At 38.1% G+C, this 23,552-nt stretch overlaps 1 pseudogene; it reads left to right on the top strand.

Moving 5' to 3' along the window:
• LOC120236210 overlaps positions 1–15,012 on the top strand; it is an 83,516-nt pseudogene extending 68,504 nt beyond the window's left edge.
• The last annotated feature ends 8,540 nt before the right edge of the window (positions 15,013–23,552 follow it).

The following is a 23,552-nucleotide window of genomic DNA, read 5'->3' on the forward strand; positions in this document are numbered from 1 at the left end:
CACATAGCTTTGGGTGGGATGGTGCCTACTTTTTGACATGTCTGGACAGGAGAAGGTCAAATCTGCCAACTCTTTATCTGTGGATCACATTTTCACCTCTGTAGCTAAAGATTTTCCCTTGTACTCCCAGCTTCCTTGTGCAGGCCTTGTATAAGCCACACAGTCTGTCTGTGTCTCAACTTCTTATCTGCAAAAAGAGATCATGACATTGGCTACTTTTCTCCTAAGATAGCCCTGAGGATTAATAAGCTGACGTTCAAAAGCACAAGTGTCTGAGATGATAGGCCTTCCATAAATTAAAATTACCATTACTACCATCCTCCCTTTTTACTGCTAGCAGAATAATAATTCATATAAGATCTAGTATTTATGGAGGGCTTTGAATTTTTTAAAGTATTTTATGTTTGATAATACAGAAAATCCTCCTTCTGCATAGTCTCATAATTGTACTTATATGGACAAAGGATTTACCGAGTCTTCTGTAGATCTCTCTTTTTCATGAACTTTTCATTGTCCTGCCAATTGATATTACTCTTTTTTAGTCCTATTTTGTCTCTCATTTGAAAGATTTGTTCCATATCAAGGCTGCTTGGGGTGCATAGGATTGATTCTTCTGATTAATTGGATAATATAGATGTAATTTGACTTATAATTTGGTAACCCTCATAAAAATCTTGCTTCATTAGAGGAAAACTGAAGAGATATTTAAAATGAGGCTGAGATTTGAATGGAGAACTCCAGAATAGAGGCTGGTACCAGGGGCAGACTTCAGAAGATTATCAAGACATGACTAAATAATCAAAGGGTAGATCCTGGACAAAATGTTTACTTGTCTGGGTAATCCTTAAATGTTTACACTGGCCAATTGATCTCCTTTCATCCTCTCATGCCTACTAGGAGACCAACATCCATTAAACTCAAGTCTTTGGCAGCCCTGCTTTGTTCATTGTTTACATCCTGAAATAGCATGATTCTCTTGGCTTTTTATCCCTCTTGATCTCCCATGCTGCATTTGGATTCAATGGCTAATTCTGGTTCAGAAAAGTCCCTGGGACTTTACTTAGGCAGTAGTTTAATTACTGCCAGGTTTTTCCCAGTCTTCATGGAAGGAGATCAGACCTTGCTTTGATCAATATCCTTTTGTCAAAGGTTTGCTTCTCTTCCCACCATTCTCCCCCATGCCTCAGGTATATGTTGCCCTCAGGAACCTCAAGATGTTGTAGTCTTCTTGACATTTCTTTGCTAGTACCCAAACTTTAGAGCTTCCTGTTATTCCCTCTACCTGAATGAGTCAGTACCTGTCATACAGGCAGAAGACAGTCTGCTTTCATGACTTTGCTGTTTCAAGGTTTCGCCTCTAGAGAGTGTTGTTTTCTTCTTATAATCCTTGCAATGGCTTATCTTGAAATGGTTTTTATGAAATAAATATTTCTATAAATGAAATTGCCTATATAGTCTAGCTGAAAAAAATAAGCCTGTATATTTTAAGGAATAAAAATGAAAGAAAGAGTAATTAATAATATTCCTTCTAAAAACCACAATGTTAAGTCTACTATTAGATGACCAAAATTTATTGTTTCATCTAAAATTGAGTGTGAAGAATTGTGATTTTGATTTTTTTGATGTTTTATTTATTTATTTTGTTAACATTTATTTATTATTGAGAAACAGAGAGAGACAGAGCATGAGCATGGGAGGGACAGAGACAGAGGGGGAGACACAGAATCTGAAGCAGGCTCCAGGCTCTGAGTTGTCAGCACAGAGCCCAATGTGGGACTCGAACCCACGAGTGGTGAGATCATGACCTGGGCTGAAGTCGGATGCTCAACTGACTGAGCCACCCAGGAGCCCCATGATTTTGAATCTTGCAGCTCAAATATGACTTTTTAAACTTTCCATTGTATAGCCAGAGTTTGTCTGAAATCTTTGTGCATAATGCAGTTACTTTCTACTTTCTTTGTTTTTGTCAGGAGACATTTTTAAAATAAACCATGCTTCCAAGTTAATTCATTCCTCAGTTAATTCATTCCTTAGTTTATTGATGGTGCCTACATAAGAACATGTGCAGGTTTTTCTAAATGGACAAAAGAATTTGATATGCACGTTGTTAAAAATCAAAGTCTGGCCAACGTTATAAATGCCCAAGGAAGAAAAACAAGTTGTCACTAAAATTTCACAGAATCTTTATCTTAGCTATGCCACATGATTTTTACTCAGAGGATCAAAAAAAAATAGATCTATTGGGTTTGCATAGGGAACAGGCATGTTGCAGAACCAGTTGAAAGCAAAACTGAAAAGAAGAGATTGCAGTTCCTTGCTGGATAGGGCTGGGAGGAGGAAGAAAGACAGAAAATAGTGTTTTCTGCCTCACTGAGTTTAAGAAAATCTCAAAGTTTCTTAAATTTTTTTTACAAATAGTTTATTGTCAAGTTGGTTTCCATATAACACCCACTGCTCATCCCCACAAGTGTCCTCCTCCATGCACATCTCCCCCCCCACACACACCCATCAGTCCTCAGTTTGTTCTCAGTTTCTTAAATTTTTAACAAAATTCCAAGTCACTTAACTTTTTTCAAATGCCACAATTTTAATGTTAATCCAAGGTTGGGATTTATCTTTCTGTTGTAAAGAAAAATAAACATCTGGAAATCAGAGAGCTTGAGATCTGGTGTTTACCTAATTACCAACTAGGTAAGTGTTTTTAGATAACTCACAAATTCAGTGTCTCAGTTTCCATATTTATAAAAGAAGACAACTTAAATTGAACAGTAGTGTTTAAATGTGTACCAGAGAGAACTAGGAACTCTGTGGACTGACTCCAGAGTCTTTGTTAGAGTCAACAGGGTGGCTAGCAAGGTGAAGGTAGTGAGCTTTTATCCCCTACCTTTCAACCAGATGAACTTTGCTTTTATTTATTTATTTTACAGCTGTATCTCTCTCTAAGTCCTGGACAATATTTCCTTTAAAGAAACAGAGAAAACTATGCATGCATGCATGAGGAAACTATGTTTGAAACCACTTGATTAAATTGTCACTAAGGTCTTTTCAATTCTAAAGATATGTTGTCAGTGACAATTAATTATAATATATGTTGCATACAACACACACGCACATACATACACCAATACACACTCTTATATATTAACTTTACCCAGTACGACTTGAAGTATTTGATCATAAATGTAGACACAGATTAAAATTGAAAACCATTAACAATAGAAGCTAAGCCTCACATAATAATGATTTAGGATGGTGGATTGAGGTTGAGGGAGGAAGTAACTTATATTAAACAAACAAACCAAAAGCAAGGATATGGAAAATTACTGCAAATGCACTAAAACCTAGCCTAAGCTTGGTTAATAGCCAAAGTAAAACTCAAAGCAAGTGGGGACACTAATGTTTTAATAAAAGAAAACATTAAGATTAGAAGAAAGAAGCTTTTCATATGTTCATTCCTATGTTGGAATTTGAACAGAATTATAAAGGCTTAAATAAAACAATAACATGGCTTCACAGTAAGAAAAGACAGATATGATTTTGTAACTTGCAAAAATTGACTGAACTTGCTTTTATTAAAGTTGAAAAATCAAAATTATCTCAATAACAGGCTTAAATAAGGTCACTAGTTTACAGTCATGTATTACATGTTACATATTATATCCTTGTCTTCTATTAGAACTTTCTATTTATTTATTTATTTATTTATTTATTTATTTATTTACATACTTACTTATTTATCATTTTATTCCTTCAGTAAGATGATACAAATGAGATGCCAAATTCTCACTGGTAATTTAGATATAACCATTTTAAATAATTTTCCACACAGGGCTTTATATTATAACACGATAGGCAAGCTCCCTGATCATAGTTTTATAAAACTGTGTACAAATTCCATACAGGTCACATCTCATCTGTACCATGAATAAAAACCAAGGAGGTAGTGCTGAGCCACCACTCTGTAAAGGCTATTGTGTGTTTTTTATTTATATAGTTTATTGTCAGGTTGATCTCCATATGACACCCAGTGCTCATCCCAACAAGTGCCCTCCTCCATGTCCATCACCCATTTTCCCCTCTCCCTCATCTTCATCAACCCTCAGTTTGTTCTCAGTATTTAAGAGTCTCTTAAGGTTTGCCTCCCTCCCTCTCCTTAACTATTTTTCCCCTTCCCCTCCCCTATGGTTCTGTTAAGTTATTCCTGTTCCACATATGAGTGAAAACATATGGTATCTGTCTTTCTCTGACTGACTTATTTCACTTAGCATAACACCCTCGAGTTCCATCCATGTTGCTGCAAATGGCAGGATTTCATTCTTCCTCATTGTCATGTAGTATTCCATTGTATCTATAAACCACATCTTCTTGATCCATTCATCAGTTGATGGACATTTAGGCCCTTTCCATGATTTGGCTATTGTTGAAAGTGCTGCTATTAAAGTGCTGCTATTGGGGTCCATGTGCCCCTATGCACCAACACTCCTGTATGCCTTGGGTAAATTCCTAGCAGTGCTTTTGCTTTTTCATAGGGGAGTTCTACTGTTAATTTTCTGAGGAGCCTCCACACTGTTTTCCAGAGTGGCTGCACCGGCTTGCGTTCCCACCGACAGTGTAAGAGGGTGCCCGTCTTTCCACATCCTCACCAGCATCTATAGCCTCCTGATTTGTTCATTTTAGCCACTCTGACAGGCATGAGGTGGTATCTCAGTGTGGTTTTGATTTGTATTTCCCTGATGATGAGGGACACTGAACATTGTTTCATGTGTCTGTTGGCCATCTGGATGTCCTCTTTGGAGAAGTGTCTATTCATGTCTTCTGCCCATTTCTTCACTGGATTGTTTGTTTTTTGGGTGTGGATTTTGGTGATTTCCTTATAGATTTTGGATACTAGCCCTGTAAAGGTCATTTTGATAGGGCCTAGAGTAATATACTTTACCTTTTTTTAGTAATGTTTTCTATTTTTGAAAAAGAGACAGAGTGTCTAATTTTGAAAGTGTGAGCAGGAAAGAGGCAGAGAGCAAGGGAGACGCAGAATCTGAAGCAGGCACTAGGTGCTGAGCTGGCAGCACAGAGCGTGACGTGGGGCTCAAACCCATGAACCACAAGATCATGATGTGAACCAAAGTCGGACGCTTAAGTGACTGAGCCACCCAGGTTCCCCATGCTTTACTTTTTTTAAAAATATGTTTATTTATTTTGAGAGAGAAAGAGTTAGTGAGCAGGGGAGGGGTAGAGAGAGAGAGAGAGTGAAAGAGAATCCCAAGTAGGCTCCACCACTACCAGTGCAAATCCCCATGTAGGGCTCTATTTCACGAACCATGAGATCATGACCTGAGCTGAAATCAAGAGTCAGACATTCAACCAACTGAGCCACCCAAGCTCCACTATGCTTTGCTTTTAATGCTGCTCTTTGATTGGAACTTATTTAGGGATAGTTGAAGAAGATCAGTGTGCTGTAAATGATTTGCATGTCCCCTTTTAGTATAAGTGTGGCTGCTTAATGGAGGCTATGTGATAGGCAAGCTTAAGTTCACAAAGTGAGGACATAACTGAAATGGAGGATTTCCATATTGCTTTTGAATATAGCAAAATGATGTGTTGTGTAGAAGTAAATTGCCTAAAATGTCTTGCCTTCATTATTGCCTCCTGAACCTCAGCCAGAAGAGGCCATAGGTTGAGTTGGCTTAGAGCCAACGCCTGCATAAGGTACAGTGAAAAGAGTAAGGCTTACTTATGAGGCTCTTTGTCCCTCTGCCACAGGGTCAGTTTAAAATGCCTTTCCCTGTGCTACTCTTAAGAAAACTAAAAGGAAAGGACATGGAGGGGATTGTCACTAGGTTGAACTATTCTCTAAGTTTGAGGAACAGAAGAAAAGCTGGATTCCCTAACTCTGTCAACATTGAACTATGTCAGAGTCTGACTTCTTATTCAGTTCTTTTCTAGCACCTAAAATGTTATCATCTGAAATTTGATCATTTAAAAGTGTGATATAAAAAAGCGATAAAACCCACTCAGCAGTGTGGCTTTATCAGTTCCCTGCCTTTTAAATGTACCCCCATCTCATTTATGAACCGAGTCTGATGGTGGTGACAACAGACTGGATGTTGGTGATCACATCTTAACGATCCCTCCATTTTACAATTGGAGACTTGAGGCTCTCAACAAGCAAGGACTCACTGCAGTCATATAACTGGCCAGCCACAAACCCAGAACTGGCCTCCAGATCCTGATATTTCCCATATATCATGCCACAATATCCAAAAAGCTATTACAAAAGCTAATACTTTCTTTAAATATGTCTACTTGAAGGTGTGTGTGTGTGTGTGTGTGTGTGTGTGTGCAGATCCATTCCTGTTTGTGTAAAGATGGCAGATATGGAGATGGCCAACAGTGTTGGCTTTTGATTTCTGGCTCCTAACAGTTATACTTTGCCATTCAAGAGGCAAAAGGGGAAGAGAAAGAAGACAAACTTCCCCAAGAGTCTGAGTTTACCTTCCTAATGACAAATTTATTTTCCCACATCACATTTTGCAAAGACAGAAGTCGCCTTCCACAAAACCGGTTTGCTTTCCTGAGATTTGGGTATTACAGAAATTCCATGAGCTTAGCCACAGCTTTTACAGGATATCTTTTTTTAAACCTCAGAAGCTGATTTCTGAGAGAGCTTGCATCAGTTACCAATGACAATAATGGGATGTGACTTAGAAGCAAAATGTGAATTAAAAAAAATTAAAGACTAAGTTGCATCTCATGACCGTCACCTCAACATAACCATTTTCACTTCTCCAAATTTCTTTCCAGTTTTTATCTGTAATATATACATTTCTATATTTGCAATCATAGTTCACATAAACTTTCCAAATTAGATTTTTCACTTAGCCATACTGTAAACAATTTCTTATGTTGTTAGAGATTTGTAACTACTTTTTAAAAAGATAGCATTGTGTCCTAAGTTAGTAGTTTATAATTTATTCAATTATTCATCTATTGTAGAACATTTGGGTCATTTTCAGTTTACTTTTATATTATATATGATACTATGAGAAAGAGTTTTATAAACTTAGCTTTCCCTCTTCCTTTTGAGTTATTTTCTTGGGAAAAATACAAATTTATGAGAAGGCTAAGAGAGTTTTAGTATTGTTAATGTGTATTCCCCAGGACGGACTTTATTTTGTGGGGCCTGAAATTTATGTAACTTAGGAAAGGGGACTTTGATAAAAAGAATACAAATTAAAAACATAAATTTTTAGGGGCCCTCCCAATGTCTTGAAGGGACTCATCACAGTGAGGGGCCATACGTTCAACTTGTATCAACTTCATATAATCAGAGTTTCCCTCAAATACTGTATTAATTGTCAAATTCATCATTAAGATCTGACAGCATTTCATTCCTGAATACTATGTTTTTATGACCTAATTACATTAGCTAGAATAAGCCCTTTAATATGAATAATTTTCTTTGGTGTACATTTTTTTGCTTATTAGAAAGACAGTGTTCCATTATCTCTTGTTATGTCGCAAACTATCCCAAAATGTTAATGGCTTAAAATAAGCTTATTATATCTCGCAATTTGATGGCTGAAAGATTTAGTAAGGACTGGCTGGGTGATTTTCTGCCTATCATGGTATGGGCTGTGGTTCTTGGCTTGTAGATGGGCTGGTTTGGAGGGTTCGAGATGGATTCACATTCATGCTTGGAACCTTCCAGGGGCTGACTTACAGTCAGGACTCAGCTGGGACTGTTGACAAGAACACCCATACATAGTCTCTCTAGCAAGGTGGCTTCAGGACTTTTTACATGGTAGCTGGTTTCACCCAGAGTCACTCTTTTCAAAGAGACCTGGGCACAGGCTGCAAGGTTTGGTGTGATCTAGACTCAGCAATCCCAGCTATCCAGCAGAGCACTGAGGCTAATGTAGATTCACAGCATTTCACAATGAGAAGAGTTGCAAAGAATTGAATTAGAGATTATCTTTATTTACCAAAGGCTAATAAATTTGTTTGTTTACTTCTTACATAAGTTATCTGTTCATTAACATCCATATGTTGGAATTTGAACAGAAGTTTTAAGTAAAACATTAACGTGATTTCATAAAAGTAAGAATAGATAATCATTTTGTAATTTGCAAAAATTGACTTAATGTGTCATAATTAAAGTTGAAAAATCAGAATTTTTTAATAGTAGGATTAAATAAAGTCACTAGTTTATTATCATGTATTACATATTATACCCTTGTCTTCTGTTTGATTTATTTATTTATTTATTTATTTTTATCATTTTATTCTTTTGGTAAAATGATAAAAATGAGATGCCAAATTCTCACTAGCAAATTTAATAGAACCATTTTAAATAAATATTACAGAAAAATTGTCATAGAAGACAGAAGAAGAGACAGCCATTTGCCTGTTTTCCTTTGGTCTCTCTTTCTGCTCTTCTATGTATTGCAGGTTTCTGATGCTCCACAGATTACCTTCCAGGTTTTTATTGCCAGCAAAATTCCATTTAGGTCTTCCCAATATGAGAGCCTGGCAAGAGACTGAGAAATGAAGGAGGGGGAAAATAACTTACCTCCTGTCTTCAGCTTTTGGGCCTCCATCTGCAGCAGTAAAGAGCTGTGGATTCCAGCATCCTATGACCATTTCAGTTACCCATAATACAGAAGTCTTCCTTGGTTTCATGACCAGTGCCACCTAAGATATCATAGCACCTGCCAAGTGGTGCTCCCCTTGGCTATCCCAGCACCGGCAAGCAGATCCCATTTGTAGTAAATAAACATTATTTGTTTCAGGTGAGTCTACCCCCAAGTTCGTGGGAATGTGCCAAGAGAGGACATCATTCCCTTATTTCTAGAGGCCACAAACACCACATTGTTGCAGACACTGTCCTAGAACTGGCAAATTCTCACATGACTAACTGGCAGCTGTAAAACTCTGCTGTTCAAAGGATTTTTGTCCTTTGTCTCATTGTATCAGGGAAGCCTATCTGAGGAACACACAGGTGAACAGGTATCATGTGATCTGTGTTCAACAATGAGTAGCTGTGAACACATGTGTAAAAAATGGATTCTTTTCTAAAAGCTAAGATTGAAAATGATGCTTCGCTTTATGGAATAGTCACAAAAAGAAAATGAGAGTGAGTAATAATAGCAGTTCTGGTTATACCGGGCCCAGCCATGTTTTCAGACTGGTGTGTAACACACCTTGCACTAGCCTCCTCACCCCCAGCTGAGGTATGAAGGACCTTGTATGGTTTCTCTTTTCCTTACAGGACCCTGTACGGGTTGTGTTACTGCTAGTCATTTGTAGACATGAGTAAAATGTCTAAGGAAGAATGTTTTGATTAGTGCAGCTGGTGTGACGGAAAGGTGAGCAAGTCATTCATGAAACACTGGAGCTTTGTTTTCCAAGTTTTTAATACCTTCCCTTGCTTATAGGCATTGTGTCACAGTACCTGTTGTGTTTTGACGGAAAGACTGTAGTTTCACAAAACATTATTGGGAATAATACTCATTTTTCTTGTCAGTGTCAAATTGAATTTTGTAACAGCACAAGTCACAGGAACATGTCCACTGATTATTCTGTCATTAACAGTTCATAGGCAGACTCTCAAAAATGAAAAAGTGGGTTATTCTTAGGAAAAAAGCTTATGATAAAAACCTTTCCTTTTTTTTCTGGTTGACAAAAGCTAACAGATTTTGGCTTTGTTGCCATTTGAAGAAATAAACTGCTTTAGAATTTTCATGCTTTGGAATTTAATCTGTGTTGGGGTGCCTGGATGGCTCAGTCGGTTAAACGTCCAACTTCAGCTCTGGTCATGATCTCACATTTTGTAGGTTTGAGCCTCGTGTCGGGCTCTGTGTTGACAGCTCAGAGCCAGGAGCCTGCTTCGGACTCTCTGTCTTCGTCTCTCTCTGCCCCTCTCCTGCTTGCACTCTCTCTCGCTCTCTCTCAATATAAATAAAAACATTTTAAAAATTTTTAAAGAATTTTATCTGTGCAGTCTATGGGACTGGAAAAAGGTACTTCTAATTCACTTTTGAACAAAAGGATCAGAAGAATGTTTACTTGTTCATGTTTATTTGTTATTGACTCATATCCTTTGTTAGTTCTGCAAAATTTGAATTGAGCAAATTTTTTTAAATTTATTGTCAACATCAAGTAATAATATACTAGTGGTTTATTAGTTTATTAATTAATTTGTGGTTTCACGTATTATGCATATGCTAAATAATAATTAAAATAGTAGGATCAAATGTATAAATAAAGGAAGGTAAGAAGAAAACTAAAATTAAACGATTAATTTGGCATAATTGTAATTATCTTTGGTACTTAGCAGACAAAAATCGTATGGTATACACACATTTCAATAAACATATAAAGTTGTCCTGATTTACTTTTATTTCTGAGAGAGAGAGAGAGAGAGTGACAGCGTGAGCAGGGGAGAGCCAGAGAGAGAGGGAAGCACAAAATCTGAAACAGGCTTCAGGCTCTGAGCTAGCTATCAGCACAGAGCCCGACATGGGGCTCGGGCCCACGAAACGTGAGATCATGACTTGAGCCGAAGTCGGACACTCAACCGACTGAGCCACCCAGGCGCCCTGGTCCTGATTTACTTTTTACCATCTTAAGCCCGGTCCTATGACTATTAATTGTATATTTATCTTTCTATCTTTACAGTACATCTTAGTTATAATTATTCCATGTCCTAGATGCTCTTCTTTAATTATTAAGTCACTTTGGAATACAAAAGACTGGCCTCAGTCAAGCTATGAGTTAACTTATTAAAGCCGGTTGTGGCTTATTTAGAACATCACTTCATGATACTGTTTTTGTGAGTTTGGAGAAGAATGCTTAAACCTGATAACGAAGGTGGATCAAGAATGAGCTCTTCCAATCTTTACAGAATGAGATCTTAGACTGGATGTAAAGACTAGAAAGAATTTGGACATTTTCTAGATGCAGATCATATAAGAAAGTGAAAATATTTGTGATTGTCTAGTCTACTCATAATACATCACTTTAATCCTCTCACACAGCATAGATTATAATATTGATTAGAAAGAAGGATAGCAATCAGAGTATCATGTACTTCTTGAATCTCTCTCTCTCTCTTGCTCCCCCCCTCCATCTCTCTCTATCTCTGCCTTTCTATTGGACTGTCTCTGTCTCTTTCCTGCATCCCAAATGTGCAGGCAGCCTTTCTAGAACTAATAGATAGTGGAAATTAAATATGTCATTTCTTGTTAGTCTTCTCAGCGCTTTCACTTGGTGATTTGCATTTCTTTCAAGAAGGCTGTTTATGTTAACTACCAAGAGATTCGCAAATCACCTAGAAAACATTCACAGACTTCTGGTTGATTTGTTGCACATTACTTCTGGTCTATTAATCCAGCTTGTTTATTTCTCAGTTTTGAAGGGGGAAATGAAATCCACTGAGCATTCACTCCAATTATTTATTGAGCACCTACTAGATATACTAGAAACTGTTCTAGGTTCTGGGGGTAGACAGGTGAACAAAAGAGACAAGAAATAAATCTTTATCCTTATGTTGTTTGCATTCTAATGTGGAGAAATAGGATATAACAAAATAAATCAGTCATATGAATTGCATATTAGATGCTATAAATAGTATAGAGGTAAACAAAGCAGAAAAATACAACAAGGAATGTGTGTTATTAATTTTAAATAGGGAGGTCAGGGAAGACCTCATTAATAAAGTGCTATTTTAGTAAATATCTAAAGATGCTGAGGAAGTCATTATAGCTATGTGGGGAAAGGGTGTTTTAGGGAGAGAAAGCAGCATGTATGAAGGAACATGTTCCTCCTGAAGCAGGAACATGCCTGGTGTGTTTGAGGAGAAGCAAGTAAGACCTTTGTGGGTGGAGTCATGTGAGGGAGGAGAGGGTGTTATAAGATGATCTCATATTATATTGGGACCAGATATAGAATAGAGCCATATAGGCTGTATGGCTTTTCACTTTTATTTGGTTATGAAAGGAAGCCCTTGTGAGGTTTTGATATGAACTGAGCGATTTGGTCTGAATGTTTCAATAAGGAGAGAGTGATGAGTTATGTTTCATGATACTGGTAGGTGAAATAAATGAGGAACCAGAATTTGCTATTGAATCTGGCAATGAGAGGTCAACTTGAAAATAGCATTTCTCATGGAGTCAGGAGAGTGGGTGAAAAAGATTGGAGAACATGGGTGAAAGGAAAAAATTGTGAATAAGGACATAAGGTATTTTGTGTGTGTGTGTGTTTACTATAGGGAAGGGGAAGTGAGATGGCAGCCAGAAGGCCAGACAGTTTTGTTTGTTTTATGAATATGTCAAAAGTATCAGCATGTTTTTATGCTTATGGGAAAGATGTAACACAGAGAAATACACTTCTAATGCAGGAAAGACAGAGGAGAGTTTTTGATGTATTTGCTCTGCCTTGGTAAGCATGTTCAGGACCTGTGCACACGTGGAGAGGAGAGACTTGTCTGGCAGCACCAGCAGCTCATCCACAGTAACAGGAGAGAATCCCAGTATATGGGTCCAAATACAGGTAGTTCAAAACGTATATGTAGGAACAGGTAGAGTTTCTCTCTGATTCCTTCTTTTTTTTTTTAATCCTCAATAAAAGATGAAGGAAGGTCATCAACTAAAAATGAGAGCTCAGAAGGGTGTTAGAGATTTGACTAGAAAGGAGAGGGAAGTGTATGTGCAAGGGACTTTAAGTAAGATTGCCTGGCAACATTAAGAGCTCCCCTGGTTAGTTCTTCAGCTACAACCAGATTGCTGGATCATGACAAATAGATGGAATATTGGTTTTGCCCAAGGTATGGTCCCACCAATCGGTCAAAAAAGGATGTAGAATACTAATGAGAGTTAAGGAGCATGAAGGAAGGCAATTATAATGACTGCTCCTGTCATTTAAGCTGTGAACAGAGTAGGAGAAGATTTGTGGGGGCGGCAGGTGAAGGACAATGAAAAGGTGTTAAGATTGATATGCTGCTGGTTCTATAAGGTGAAAGGATTATTGGAATTCAGGGATTGCCAAGAAATGCTAAACTCATAAGTTTTTAGTTAGGAAACATTTCAGTTTTTAAAAAATGTTTATTCATATTTGAGAAAAAGAGAGAGAGCAGGGAAGGGGAAGAGAGACAGAGAGAGAGAGAGGATCCAAAGCAGGGAAGGGGCAGAGAGAAAGAGAGAGACAGAGGATCCAAAGCAGGCTCTGTGCTGTCAGCATAGAGCCTAATGTGGGGCTCAAACCCACAAACCATGAGATTATGACCTGAGCTGAAGTCCCACACTTAACTGACTGAGCCACCAGGTGCACCAAGGGATTGCTATGAGATACTGATTTATGTTAGAATTGATCATAATTTGTGTGTATGTGTGTGTGTGAGAGAGAGAGAGAGAGGAAAACAAGGCCTGTTAATTTTGGCATTAAAAACCTTAATACTATAACTGAAATTACAATTGTATTATATCTTAGCAATGTAAATATGTTAATGGAATAAACTAGTGCATGTGTGGGGATATGGAAGGACTATAGTATTTATTAACTCATAAGAAGATTTTTTTTAGCCATATGGAATTCTGATACCTTTTTAACACTTCTATTTATTTATTTATTTATTTATTTAGAGAAAACCATTCTTTATTCCTGTTTGTCTTTAGCTTGAGGCTCATGTAGTCTCTAGCTCCCAAACTTCCAGAACACTTTCAAAGTTCTCAACAAATATGGTTTGTAGTTAAGATCATGTTAGCAGTCAACTGCCTTACATGAAGGGTTTTTTTTTCTTCCTTGTAGAGTTTTTTCTTAATTTATTTATTGTTTAATTTACGTCCAAGTTAGCTGGCATATGGTGCAACAGTTATTTCAGGAGTAGATTCCTTAATGCCCCTTACCCATTTAGCCCATCCCCCTCCCACGATCCCTCCAGCAACCCTCTGTTTGTTCTCTATTTTTAAGAGTCTTTTATGTTTTGTTCTCCTCTCTGTTTTTATATTTTTTTGCTTCCCTTCCCTTATGTTCATCTGATTTGTATCTTAAATTCCTCATATGAGTGAGGTCATATGATATTTGTCTTTCTCTGACTAGTTTTGCTTAGCATAATACACTCTAGTTCCATCCATGTTGTTGCAAATGACAAGGTTTCATTCTTTTTGACTGCCAAGTAATACTCCAGTGTGTGTGTGTGTGTGTGTGTGTGTGTGTGTGTGTGTGTCTGTGTGTGTGTGTATGCCACTTCTTTATCCATTCATCTGTTGATGGACATCTGAGCTCTTTCCATACTTTGGCTATTGTTGATAGAGCTGCTTTGGGGTGCATGTACCCCTTCAAAACAACACACCTGTGAGGAAGAGCCAACATGACAAAGAAGTAAGGGGAATCCGAACTTCCCACATCTCTCGAACAAAGAAAGGTTGAAACCAAAGGATTTTGAACCCCAAGAGTCTGGGAGGAAAAGAGACTGAGAGGCTACCGAGGGTATACTGGGACAAGCTGATGTGCGAGAGGTGCCTGATTGTGAACTGAGAGAGATAAAGCAGACCACGTAGGCACAGAGGGGAGCAGATCCCCTTCTATGAAGAGACAAAGGGAAGACAAAGAGCAGCTGGAAAAGCATAGGACTGTATCTGGACCAGAGGAAAAACTCAGATGGGGATGGAAAAATATCCAATCTCTATCTGTGGGGCTTTCTCTGGACTGGGGTCAGCTGCTCTATTTGCACACCTGAGGAGGAGAGCCAGCCTCAGGCTTGGTGGCTAGGTCTGGGTTGTATTCCGCAGTAGGAGAAGACAATCCCTTCCCTTAGAGCGGTGCGGGACAGGTCAAAGTCTGTCCAGTGAACACATATCCAGTGGTGTGGAGCTGCGCTTCCCCAGTACCCAGTACCCGGGACACCGGGAGCGGGAGTTTGAATCTCAGCCAAGCACAAGGCACGGGAGTCAGAGGAACGAGAAAGACCATCCTGTCTTTACTCGCGGCACAGTGAAGACGGCTGGAACAGAGTGATTTGGGACACTGGGTCCGTGGAAGAGAGACTGGAGGATCACCATATTTCCTCACCATCACAAAGGCCAGGCCTTGGGGATCAGACCCGTGTTGCCCCCAGTGGAGGCAGGACCGCCTATACCAAACCATGCCCCTCCTCGCCTGGTAACTGCAGATCTACTGGAGGTGGATAGATGCTGAGGAAACGGCCAGCCCCCACCTTCAGACCAGAGCTGCTGCTTTGCCTGGATTCATTCTCGGACAATTCTTGTTATATAGATATACTCTTCAGAGCACCTGGGTGGCTCAGTGGGTTAAGCGTCTGACTTAGGCTCAGGTCATGATCTCACGGTTTGCGGGTTCCAGACTCCGTGTCAAGCTCTGTGCTGACAGCCCAGAGCCTGGAGCCTGCTTCCAATTTTGTGACTCTCTCTCTCTCTGCCACTCCCTGCCTCAAGCTCTGTCTTTCTCTGTCCCAAAAATAAGTAAACATTTTAAAAAGAGAAAGAGAGATTCTTCTTTCCTCTTCTCCTTATCTCTTCCCTCCTCTAGTCTGGTTACTCTGGTTACTCTGTTTCAATAGACATAGTTAACCCATTCACCTGATACAATGTTCTACACCTCCTTATTTACTTTCCTTTCTCTATCTCTCTGGAGTAATTAAACCATATAGTTTCTTTGTCTGGGCAACTTTATTTTCTTTTATTTTTTCCTGCCTCCTTCTTTATTTTCCTTTCTCTCTCTCTGGATTACGCCATTTAGTCTCTCTGCCTGGTCATTATTTTTCAGTTTTTCCTTTTCCCCGCCCGTCCTCTCTCTCTTCGTATGTTCTCTTCCATCAGCACTGCTTCCACCCTCTTCTTTACTTGTAGCTGGTCTTTCTGGTGTTTTTTTCTTTTCTTTTCTTTTCTTTTTTTGTTTGTGTGTTTGCATGTTTGTGTTTTCTGTTTGTTTGTATCTTTGTTTTCCTTTCCAGGGCTACTTCAAGGAGCATATCAAAGCACACCTGCTGGAGTGTCCAAAACATCACTACAAGCAGGGAAATAAAATAACCAAAGTTAAAACAAGAGAAACCAAGTAACATTCTCAAAAAAAAAAAAAAAAAAACTGAAAGGCAAGGCCCTGGACAGTGTATTACATACACACCCCCTCCTTTTAATATAGCAGTGCTCACAGGTGCCATAACAAGCTTTAGGCACTTTACTTCCACGCAACACATCATTTTTCTGTATTCAAAAGAAATAGAGAAATTCTCCCTTTCAGATATGTCCTCACTTTGTGAATTTAAGCTTGACTATCACATAGCTTCCATTAAACAACCACACTTATACTAAAAGAGGACAGCACACTGAACTTCGAGTCTTATCCCTAAATTAGTTCCAATCAAAGAGCAGCATTAAAAGCAAAGCATAGTGGAGCTTGGGTGGTTCAGTTGGTTAAGTGTCTGACTCTTAATTTCAGCTCAGGTTATGATCTCATGGTTCATAAAATGGAGCCCTACATGGGGATTTGCATTGATGGTGTGGAGCCTGCTTGGGATTCTCTTCCCTCTCTCTCTCTTTCTCTGTCTCTCCTCTGCTCACTAACTCTTTCTCTCTCAAAATAAATAAACATTATTTTTAAAAAAGTAAAGCATGGGGCACCTGGGTGGCTCAGTCACTTAAGCGTCCAACTTTGGCTCACATCATGATCTTGTGGTTCATGGGTTTGAGCCCCACGTCACGCTCTGTGCTGACAGCTCAGCACCTAGAGCCTGCTTCATATTCTGTGTGTGTGTGTGTGTGTGTGTGTGTGTGTGTGTGTCCCTGCCACTCCCCCGATTGTACTTTCAAAAAAAAACACTCTGTCTCTCTTTCAAAAATAGTAAATATTTTTTTTTAAGTGAAGTATGTTACTCTAAGCTCCTATCAAAATGACCTTTACAGGGCTAGTATCCAAAATCTATAAGGAAATCACCAAAATCCACACCCAAAAAACAAACAATCCAGTGAAGAAATGGGCAGAAGACATGAACAGACACTTCTCCAAAGAGGACATCCAGATGGCCAACAGATACATGAAACAATGTTCAGTGTCCCTCATCATCAGGGAAATACAAATCAAAACCACACTGAGATACCACCTCACGCCAGTCAGAGTGGCTAAAATGGAGGCTATAGATGCTGGTGAGGATGTGGAAAGACGGGCACCCTCTTACACTGTCGGTGGGAATGCAAGCCGGTGCAGCCACTCTGGAAAACAGTGTGGAGGCTCCTCAGAAAACTAACAGTAGAACTCCCCTATGACAAAGCAAAAGCACTGCTAGGAATTTACCCAAGGGATACAGGAGTGCTGGTGCATAGGGGCACATGGACCCCAATAGCAGCACTTTAATAGCAGCACTTTCAACAATAGCCAAATCATGGAAAGGGCCTAAATGTCCATCAACTGATGAATGGATCAAGAAGATGTGGTTTATAGATACAATGGAATACTACATGACAATGAGGAAGAATGAAATCCTGCCATTTGCAGCAACATGGATGGAACTCGAGGGTGTTATGCTAAGTGAAATAAGTCAGTCAGAGAAAGACAGATACCATATGTTTTCACTCATGTGGATCAGGAGAAACTTAGCAGAAGACCATGGGGGAAGGGAATGGTGGAAAAAGTTACAGAGCGGAAGAGAGAAAAACCTTAAGAGACTCTCAACTACAGAGAGCAAACTGAAGGTTGATGGGGGGTGAGGAGAGGGGAAAGTGGGTGATGGGAAGTGAAGAAGGTACCTGTTGGGATGAGCACTAAGTTTTGTATGGAAGCCAACTTATCAATAAATTTTATTTAAAAAAAAAAAAGGAAGAAACAGCACACCTGTATCACTTGGATAAATACCTAGTAGTGCAGTTGCTGGGCCCTAGGGTAGTTCTATTTTTAATTTTTTGAGGAACCTCCATACTGTTTTCCAGAGTTGCTGCACCAGCTTGCATTCCCACCAGCAGTGCAAAAGAGATCCTCTTTATCTGCATCCTCACCAACATAGAATTGTTTACAATTTTAAGAAATTTTCTTTGTTCCCGTTGTGTTCTTCTTCATCCTGTTTTACTCTGCATGTATCCCTCTTTAGAAACAAACTATAACTTTATCACTGTGACCCATTTTATGTAAAACATTTTTTATAACAAGAGAATATGTCTCATTAAACATTGGAAAATAGAGAAAAAGACAATGAAAATCAGTATTAAGATTCTTACTGCTTCACACATGTACTGATGGTACTTTTGAATATGTTACTCCAGTCTTGTTTCCCATCCTCTGATTTTGTAGAACATGATAATAATAATTTTATGCATTTGTATATGTTCCACATTCTAAAGTTTTTCCTTCTTGGCACAGTGTCATAAGCATACTTTATGCTCTTTCATACTTTCACCAAGATTATCTTTAATGATTACATAATATTCCAGTGAGGTGGTGTTTCATAATTTATTCAATTTTATCTATATTCAGGATATTTATATTAATTTACTTCGGCATTGAAGTTGTGATGAATGTCTTTATGAATAATTAAAATATTATTATTTAGATCCCCTTAGGTGTCTTTATAAATCCATTCCTTTTTTTTAATGTTTAATTTATTTTGAGACAGAGACAGGGTATGAAGTGAGAAGGAGTAGAGAGAGAGAGGGACACAAAATCCAAAGCAGGCTCCAGGCTCTGAGCTGTCTGCACAGAGTCTGACACGGGACTTGAAACCAGAGATCATGACCTGAGCCAAAGTCGGATGCCTCACCAACTGAGGCACCCAGGAGTGCACCGCCCCCCTTCTTTTTTCAAACAAAATCATCCAACTTCCTCAAATCAATCCTTAGAAATTTTTGTTTTTTATATGAATCTTCTCAAAGTTTCTACATCGTATTTTAATAACTTTCCCACTGGATTTAAGTATAGCAGACTGATCTTATTTTCAGTATTTCTGGCCCCTGTTTATTTATTTTATTATCTTACCCACTTTTCCATATGATTTTACATCTTTACAATTTCCATTTAGACCACAGCCATAAATTCACACATCGTTAATTAAAACAATAACTTATTCCAATTTTTAGTTTCTTGGCATAGTGAATAAATATTTTCTATTTTTGGACAAATTTTTTCTGGTGAGTGTTTCCAGGACTATTTAGAATTATGTTGATAAATGCTTCATTTCATTTATATTGCAGAACTCAAAATTAACATCCAGTTAGCAGGTTCCTTTCAGCATATAAAAATCAAATATGATTTGAGATTAAAGAAGAAAAACAACCCAAGAAGCCAATGAGAATGGCTTTACAGAACTAAATCCCCATTGTGGATGTAACAGGAGCTCTAGCAACATGGTGGTCATTCTTGTAATTGTTCCCTCGGAAAAGCTACTCAAGGCCTTCTGCATTAGGGTCTTCAGGGACATTTGCCTACAGATTACTCTGCCTGTGATCATTGGGAGTGTGGACTCTGGCTCAAGATTCTTGGGCTTTGGCTTCTGTCCCCTTTATTTCCTACAGTATGATGCTGGATAAGTTAATTAATTTCTATGTATCTTAGTTTCCCCAACTGCAAAAAAGAGACAGTAGTATTACCTATCCCACAGCCCTGTTATGCAAGTTAGAAGAGATAACAAAGTACTTAGAACACTGCCTAGCACATTGGATGCCCGGTGATCGTTAGCTTTTAGTAGTTACTACAAATTTAAGTTAATCTACATGAGACAATCTTTTCCTTATTTCAGTCATATTTCTCATGTCTTCTGGGTCTTTATTTTCTATTACTGTATTTTATTCACAATGATTTAAAGGTATTAAAAGTGAATGTTTTTTACTTTGTCCTCTATTTTCATCCACTTCCCTTTGTAATTAAGCAGAATTAATTTTCTTTTCATTTTTATTCATAGTTAAAATCCATCTAGAGGAAACTTTCTGTTCCCTTCCATACATTTTATAAGTGCCATCTCATTTTTACCTTGGACAGCCAAACCAGTTTTAAGAATCTTCCTTATTTCTTGCCTCTCTTCTATGATTACATATCATTTTCATCTAGTTTATGACTTTCTGTTTGAGTTCATTTTTTTTCTTTTTGAATTTAATTGGAATGCTCATTTTGTTTATTGGATACCAGAAGATATATTTTGAAGAAATAAATCTTTTAATATAGTCTTATAAAAGCTTACAAGAAATAAGTGGCTAGAATGTTGATAGAATTTTAAAGAGCTTTTGTCTCTTACTAGTTCTTATAGTAGCAAACTGTAGGCCTCTGTACAAATAGCAATTTTTTGGTGACTCAGATTCAGTTTTTTCTGCTTCTTAGAGAGAACTGATACTATTTGTCCTCTGTGGTCTTACTGGGAGGTTGAAGAGAAATGTATTATTTAGAAATGTGGAATGGGGAACATAAGGGAATATTGAAAATTATATCAATCCAAAAGGAGGAGAAAAATAAAAGCAAATGTGTAAAACACAATATGAGGTGGTAGAAATAAGAAAAATCATAGGGTTTTAAGTGATTGTAAAAGGATAGCATTCCACTACTTAAAGACAGATTAATAGTAAATATAATTTGTTTTTAAAATTCAGCTATTTGCTGTTTATAGTGGCATACCTAATAATCAGCTAAAGGTGTTGAAATAAAGAGGTAGGAAAAGATATGCCAGGCAAATACTGTATTTCTTTGAATTTTAGATACCATCCATTTTAAGACACATCCTTACTGTGTAATAACAAATAGAAAAAAACAAAATAAAACCAGTTAAAACATGACATCAACTGCATATGCATCTTGATTTCTAGAGATATTAACCTGTGTAAAAAATGTGTCTTAAAATTACAATAATGTAAAGAGAGCTAGTATGGCAATATTAATATCACCTAAAATAAATTGAGGTCAAAACACATTTACAAAGATAAATAGAAACGCTAAAGGAAAATAAAGAGAAAATCCATTAATAAAATATAACCATTACATACTTACATGGTCTTAACAACAAAGCCCTGAGCCTTATATAGCAAAAGCTGAGTGAATTAAAAGAAAATTTAACACCTTCAAAATTCTAGTTGGAAAGGTTATCACATCTCCAGCAGAAACTTATAAATAACACAACTGTAAAATAATTATAAAAATGTGGTTCAAAAACTTAACCTAATAAACACAGAAGGACTCAGGGATTTCCTACCAGTGTTAATACTTTTTTTCTTTAATTTCAGATATTTTGCATTACTATATTTCCATTTAAATAAGAAAAGTGATAGTGCATTATTGTATCACCCCAAGCCCTCAACTCCTTTCCTAAAAATGTAACAAAAATAATAAAACAAACATGCACATTAAACACCACACAGTTAATGTAGTAGTATAGAGACCAAAAACCAAAACTCAATATTGCTTACTGCCAGTAGCATCAAAATTCACATATCCTTTACTTATACTATCTTGATTTTGAAATGGCTGCTTATGTTTCTAAAGTTCTACTGGTTGAATTTGAAATGAAACTTTAGGTCTTCTTGATATTGATTAGCTAAAAATGTTCCTTTGAGTTTAGGGGAATTTTTTTATTTTAAATATTTTTTCCCTAGAAAGACAGTTGGCCAAAATATTGTGATGAGAGATTCATGTTTTGTACAGTTTACTTATTAAAAACTAAAAGCCTTTTTACTGGGAAAATATTAATCAGAGAGGTATTTTTTGGGATGTGCATGTGTGTATGGGTGTCTGTGGGTGTGTGTCCAGGGAGAAAGAGAGAGGGAGAGCTAGAAAATGCCACCTGGAGCACAAGAAAGCTACGGATAGAACAAAGACTTATGCTAAAACACACTTTTACATTATCTCAGTATCAATAAGTGTCTCTGATTAGATCTTATTAATTCTAAGAGAACACAAGGAGACATGAATCCTGACAAAGCAGTGTGAATTAGAGAGTATTTGTCCCTAATCTAGAACAGCACTGCTCTTAGATATCATTCCTAGGCTATACGAGGAAACGCCACACCATCCATGGGGAAGAGAGTCCTACAGTTTTCCTTTGTCATTCTAAAATTCCATGTCTAGTACAATGTTCTAATACACATGTTTGCCCCTAAGAGGGTTGCCATGTAAGGGTGGGTATCTTGAGCTACTTTATATTTTATTATGTCCAATAAGTTTGTCTAACAAAATGAAAACAAATGTATTTTTATCACCTTATAAGTTAGTGGCTCTCAACCTTTGTTGTACTTCAGAATCTCTTAAGAGCTTTTTATAAAAATAATGATACCTGGGTTCCACCCCAGGATCTTGGGATAGGTTTTAGGCATCTAGGTTTTTTGTTTTTCTTTTTGTTTTTGTTTACAAATAGTTTATTGTCAAATTGGTTTCCATATAACGCCCAGTGCTCATCCCCACAAGTGCCCTCCTCCATGCCCATCTCCCCCCTCCCCCCCACATCCATCAGTCCTCAGTTTGTTTCTCAGCATTTAAGAGTCTCTCATGGTTTGCCTCTCTCCCTTTCCCCCACCATTTTCCCCCCTTCTTCTCCCCCATGGTCCTCAGTTAAGTTCCTCCTAATCCTCCTATACGTGCAAACATATGATATTTGTCCTTCTCTGCTGGACTTATTTTGCTCAACATAACACCCTCAAGGTCCATCCATGTTGCGACACATGGCCAGATTTCATTCTTTCTCATTGCCATGTAGTATTCCATGGTATAGATAAACCACATCTTCTTGATCCATTCGTCCGGTGATGGACACTTAGGCTCTTTCCATGTTTTAGCTATTGTTGAGAGTGTTGCTATGCACATTGGGGCACATGTGCTCCTATGAATCAATATTTCTGTATCCTTTGGGTAAATTCCTAGCAGTGCTATTGCTGGGTCATAGGGGAGTTCTGTTGTTAACCTTTTGAGGAACCTCCACATGGTTTTCCAGAAGGGCTGCACCAGTTTGCATTCCCACCAACAGTGTAGGAGGGTGCCCGTTTCTCCACGTCCTCTCCAGCATCTAGAGTTCTCTGATTTGCTCATTTTAGCCACTCTGACTGGCATGAGGTGGTATCTCAGTGTGGTTTTGATTTGTATTTCCCTGATGAGGAGGGATGCTGAGCATCGTTTCATGTGTCTATTGGCCATCTGGATGTCCTCTTTGGAGAAGTGTCTGTTCATATCTTCTGCCCATTTCTTCACTGGGTTCTTTGTTTTTCGGGTGTGGAGTTTGGTGAGTTCCTTATAGATTTTGGATATTAACCCTTTATCTGATATGTCATTTGCAACTATCTTTTCCCATTCCATTGGTTGCCTATTAGTTTTGTGGGTTGTTTCCTTTGCTGTGCAGAAGCTTTTAATCTTTTTTTTTTTAATAGTTTATTGTCAAGTTGGTTTCCATATAACACCCAGCTCATCCCCACAAGTGTCCTGCTCCATGCCCATCACCCCCCTCCCCCTCCACCCCACCCCATCTGCCCTCAGTTTGTTCTCAGCATTCAAGAGTCTCTTATGGTTTGCCTTCCTCCCTCTCCCCAATTATTTTTCCCCTTCTTCTCCCCCATGGTCCTCTGTTAAGTTCCTCCTAATCCTCCTAT

The sequence above is a fragment of the Hyaena hyaena genome, unplaced genomic scaffold, assembly GCF_003009895.1.
Source record: "Hyaena hyaena isolate Hyena2069 unplaced genomic scaffold, ASM300989v1 scaffold_149, whole genome shotgun sequence".
Classification (NCBI taxonomy): domain Eukaryota; kingdom Metazoa; phylum Chordata; class Mammalia; order Carnivora; family Hyaenidae; genus Hyaena; species Hyaena hyaena.